Consider the following 5,523-nt stretch of genomic DNA (forward strand, 5'->3'; position numbering starts at 1 on the left):
AAGCAGAAGGTCCTCAGTTTGATCTCTGGTACAGAGGAGGAGGAGGAGGAAGAGGAAAAAGAGGAGGTGCACTAATTTATACCCCTGGCTGTTTTGTTTTGTTTTTTTAAATTTTTTTATTTTGAGACAAGCTCCTACCAAGTCACCCAGGTGTCGCTTGAACTTGTGATCCTCCTGCCTCAGCCGCCTGGAGTGCCGGGATAGTAGACGTGGGTCACCCTGTTTCCGGGTAGTCTGCTTCTAGAAGTAGGTTGCCTTAGGCCTTCCTGGGTCCCATTTGCTCGCCTCCGTTGGGTACGAGTCCAGATTCTTCTCTTCTCGAATAAAGAAGTGTAAGAAGCAAGCAGAAAGCAGTGGCAGGGTTTATTCAAGAAAGTAAAAGGAGGGCCGAGGAGATGGCTCAGTAGGATAAGCACTTAACTGGCAAACGCAAGGATCTGAGTTCAACCCCCGGTTCCGCCAAAAAAGAAAAAAAAAAAGAAAGTAAAAGGAGTGGGGAAGAAACCGACTCTGCAGAGCGGGCTTGGGCTGAGCAAAGAGAAGAGGCTGAGAGCAAGAACAAAAGCACGCACTTCGTCTGGGAAGTGCAGCACGGGCGGTGCTGGAAAGTTGGCCCTCCTCGGTGTGCCCTTTGTGGACCTCCATCCGGGGTCTGAGGCACGGTGCTGGGATCCCACGCCTCAGGCTGACGTCAGGTGCAGCCATCCGACAGAAAACCTGCTGGAACTCTCAGAAGTCCAGGTGCACGGCTTTGGGACCCGTTCTGCACGTCACGTGTATCCGGGTCTTGCAACTTACTGCTCCAGCCTCCTTCCTCAGCCACTTTGGCCACGCCCTCATCTCCTGTCTCAACCCTGCCGCCTGGCTATTCATTTGTTTTTTTTTTTTTTTTTTGGTGGAACCGGGGTTTGAACTCAGGCCCTTGTGTTTATCAGGCAAGTGCTTATTCCACTGAGCCATCTCCCCAACCCCTTATTCGTTTGTTTTGATTTTGCTGTGCTATGTATCAAATCCAGGGCCTCATGCATGCTAGGAAAGTGCTCGGCTGGGCCAGGAGATGGCTCAGCGGAATAAGCGATTCCCTGGCAAGGGCAAGGGCCTGAGTTCAATCCTGGTTCCTCCAAAACAAACCACAGACAGAAGACCGCGCCTTGGGCATAAGGCTATTTTAAACTGCAAGTGAGGGGGGCGGGGTCTGGAGGTGGCAATGAGGAGCGAGTTTGGCCAGGCCAGGGTCCTCACCTAAAACAAAATAAACAGCTCTCATTTCAGAAGCTTGCAGAGGGGGAGGTATCCTCCAGGGAGGGTTACATTTCAGAGGAAGCAGACAGTGAGGGGAAGGAAGCTGTAGCTCCGGGTGTGAGGGCTATGGCTCAAGGGAGGGCACGGGGCGGGCTAGGGAAGGGTGGTCTGCGGTCTGCACCCGCACTGTTAAATGACAGGGACGACTGGCTGGATTTCCCTGCTGTGCTTCTAAGATGCTGTAAACACTGGAGGCTAAGGCCGTGGCCAGAAAGCAGACCTGCCCACAAGTGGATCCCAGCCTAGTCAGGCACTGGTGGTCTGCTGTCCTCACGCCTGCATCTCCCAGCTCTCGCTAGCCTCCTGAGCTTTCTGTTCCTGTCTTTGCACCCCTCTGCCAAGACTTCAACCCTGATTGAGCTCTATGATGTTTTCTTTTCCTTTTTTACTTTTTTTTTTCGGAACCGGGGATTGAACTCAGGCCCTTGCGCTTGCCAGGCAAGCGCTTATTCTACTGAGCCATCACCCCGGCAACTATGATGTTTTCTTTGGGACTTCATTCTGGCAGTTTGGAGGTGTTGGGTGGACGTCACGTGACCAGGGAGTGGCCACCACTGCTTACTCGAGGCCCTCAATGCTGAGGAGACAGGAGCATGGCTCAGTTGGCGACCCCCGCACTGCCAACGCCTCCGTGGAATCCCATGACGCCTGCTGCCCTGAACCCCTCTGCACCTGCGCCCTTCTCCTCCTGTAGAAGTTTTTCTTTTTTTCTTTTTTCTTTCTTTTTTCATTTTTAAGGACAGGGTCTGCAGGGTCTGACTACATAGATCAGACTCATAGTGATTCTCCTCTTTTCAGCCTCCCAAGCGCTGGGATTACAGGTGCATGCCACCATGCCTAGTGTCAATTGCCGTCTCAGCATGCCCCGGGGGCAGGGCCCGCCCGGCAGGCCTGGGATCAAACCTGGCCACTGCACTCTGCCTAAGCAGGAGCTTTAGTCTGCTGAGCTATCTGGCAGGCCCAAGTAGTTCTGTAGATGTGTAGATAACGATTGTTAAGTCTATGTTAAGTAGCTAAGTGATACATGTGCAAATGAGAATTGTGTTACACTTTCAGTTCCTGTTTTGTTTTTTTTTTATTTTCAGTGCTAAGGATGGAAACTAGAGTCTCGCACAAGCTAGGCAAGCGCTCTACTACCGTGCTACTACACCTTTGGGCCTTTAATTTTTCTATATGCTTTTGTTTTGTTTTGTTCGAGACAGGATCTCACTTTGTCATAGTGAGCCTCCTGCCTCAGCCTCCCAAGTGCTGGGTTACAGGCATTCACCCCCATGCCCAGCCACAGGCTTGAAAATTTTCGTAATTCCTTTCTTTGCCTCTGCTTGCGCTTGCTGCTCACCCTGCTCAGGCTGTTGTCTCCTGGGCTGTGTCACTCCCGTGTCTGTGTAGTGGTCCTCAGGTCATTTTTTAGTTTCTGCTTACTGGAACTTCTGCTAACCCAGTGTCACTGCTCAGCTCTTCCCTACAGTGCCATCTTTCTTGGCCACCCCCTGTCTCCCTCCTGTGCCCCTGGTGGCTCTTCCAGTCCCCCAGGGGCTCCTTGTGTTCTCTCTGCCCTTTCACAGAGGGCGTTCATTCCCTGGCCTCCGGGGGTGCTGCGTGCCCCCTCCACCAGCCTGTCCCGCAGCACCCGTCCCTGGGCCGCTCATCCTCGCATTTTCCCCCTTCCTCCCCTCTCGGGCTTGTGTCTGCCCGTGGGGCTGGCGTCCCTAGCTGTGTGTCCCTGAAGCCCCACGAACTTAACACCTTAAAACTGAAGTCGTGCTCCTGCCCAGGATCCACACCCTCCTCAGATGTGAGCACTGGGTCCTGCCCCGGCCAGTCCTTTAGGGGACTTCACTTGGACAAACAACCTGCCACACGCATTTTTTAAATGACACTGGAGTTGCTCTGGCACATGGGACCTGCCCACCGTGCTGGCACTGCATGCCCTGGAACTGGTAACTGACACTGCTTGGCCCTGGGGAAGCGTGGCTGCCGCCATCGCTTGTGCTGATCCTGGGAGCAGAAAGATGACAGTGACCACGCTCTGTGAGCGTGGGAGGTTGTGCCTCTGCTGGAGTGAGAGGCACACCTCTACCTTGAGGTGGAGGCTGTAAGCAGTGGGAGCACTTCGGTGAGAGAGAAAAAAATGAAGCTTCGGGGCTGGCCAGATAGCTCCGCAGATTACTAAGTGCCTGCCTAAGCAGGGACCAGGGGTTGATCTCCCATGTGCCCGGCCGGCTCCACCCCTGGGGTGCACTGAGAGGGATTGAGACTGGGCGCGGTGGAGTGCGCCTGTAATCCCAGCGCTTGGGCGGCTGAAAACAGAAGGATCGCTACGAGTCCGATCTGTGTCATGAGACCCTGTAGACACTGTACTAAATGCATGTGAAGAAATGCAGCTTTAACTAGCTGGTCAAATATCACCTTGCAAATAGCACGATAAAGCCTCATATTCCCATAGTGTCGTGTCTCTTTTTTGTGTGTTCTTTATAAAAATCATCTGTGTTATACATTTTAATAAAATATGGGGGCTGGTGAGATGGCTCAGTGGTGTAAAGCACCTACTTGGAACAAGCTTAGCAAAGCACAGGGACCGCGGTTCAATCTCCCAGCACCACATGCCAGCCAGCCCCGCCCCCTGGTGGGCTGAGCTGGCCACACACACACACACACACACACACACAAATAAATGTTGGTTGACAAAGTAGCCCTGGAACTCCTTAAACAGTACTTGATGGGAGATTCTGGTAGGGCTCCGAAGGGCAGAAGGCTGGCAGGAATGCTGCCAGAGAGCCTCAGGCCCGAGAGCTCTCAGCTGGGAAGGAGGACTGCACTGCTGTTGGACTCTGCTTTGGCAGAAAATTTGTCTGCTTGCTTTCTTTCTTTCTTTCTTTCTTTCTTTCTTTCTTTCTTTCTTGACAGGGTCTCACTCATTGTGCAGTTTGGCTGGCCATTTGCTTACTTTTGTATCCCCCAGGATGGTCTCAAACTCGCAGAGATCCTCCTGGCTCAACTCCTGTGTGTGTCACCATGCCTGGTTCCAGGGCTGCACGATGGGCACCCGGGAATCCAGGACAAAGACCATGAGGCATGTGGGGCCGGGGATTGAACTTGGGTCCTTGTGCTCGCCAGGTATGTGCTGATACCTCTGAGCTATCTCTCTGGCCCGTCTGCATTTTTTTCCTGTCCAGAGTCTTTGCCTGAGACTAAGATTAAGAGTGACAGACTCATTAGTGTGTCAGAACAAATTACAAGGCCATCTAATGTCAGGGCTGTTGAGGTTTCTAGACAGGTCTATGCTGAGAATCAAGAGCAAAGAGTCCAGGAGAATGATTTAAAATGTTGTGAGTTAGGCCAGAAAAGAAGATTGACTAATGCTGGAGGCTGCAAAGATAGAGCAGAGGAGATCTTTACTGCTGAAGAAGGACAGGAGACTAGAGCGCAGCGCCTGCAGGCATCACAAGGAGCACAGGACTCCGCTCTTTGCAGCCTCACAATCGCAAAGGTGTAGGACTTTACCTTGTGACTCAAGCCCCAGAACATCATTTTCCAGAATGGCAGCAGCCTAGAGAAGTTGTTTCCCCAGCTTTGGTTCACGCGCACTCGACCTCTACTGCCAAGAGAGAGGGAAGCTGGCTACTGCTCCAGCTGGAAGCAGACCTCGGCGTCATCCATGTGGCATTGCTTTAGGTGCATGCAGAATGCAAGAGTTGTGGGGTCAGAAAGGCTCTCACCAGATTTCAGAAAGCCTGGGAGGCCAGGCAGTGTGCCCCTGGGAGGGCCTGTGTGAAGGTACAGAGCAGACCTCTGAAGTCTGAGGAAGCCAGGAACACGGGTCCTCGGAGGGAATAGAGCCAGCTGAAGGGAGAAGCTGTGGGAGCTAAAGCCAGCAGCAGTGCCAGGGTGGAGCTGGAGGGCCGGGGGTGGAACCACCCAAGCCTTTGGAGTTCACATCTTGCTACAGATTGCCTTGGATGCTGCTCATGGAGCGACAGCACTTAATGTTTGCTGTGCTGGATTTTGGACTTGCCTTGGTCCCATTCTTTTGTACCCCCCCTTTTATTTTATGGAACCAGGGATTGAACTCAGGCCCTTGTGCTTGCCAGGGAAGCTCTTATTCTACTGAGCCATCTTCCTGGCCTCTGTACCCCCCATTTGTACCTCTTAAAATGGTAGCCTTTCTTTCTTTCTTTCTTTCTTTCTTTCTTTCTTTCTTTCTTTCTTTCTTTCTTTCTT

This window comes from Octodon degus, unplaced genomic scaffold (genome assembly GCF_000260255.1).
Source record: "Octodon degus isolate 3935 unplaced genomic scaffold, OctDeg1.0 scaffold00005, whole genome shotgun sequence".
NCBI lineage: Eukaryota > Metazoa > Chordata > Mammalia > Rodentia > Octodontidae > Octodon > Octodon degus.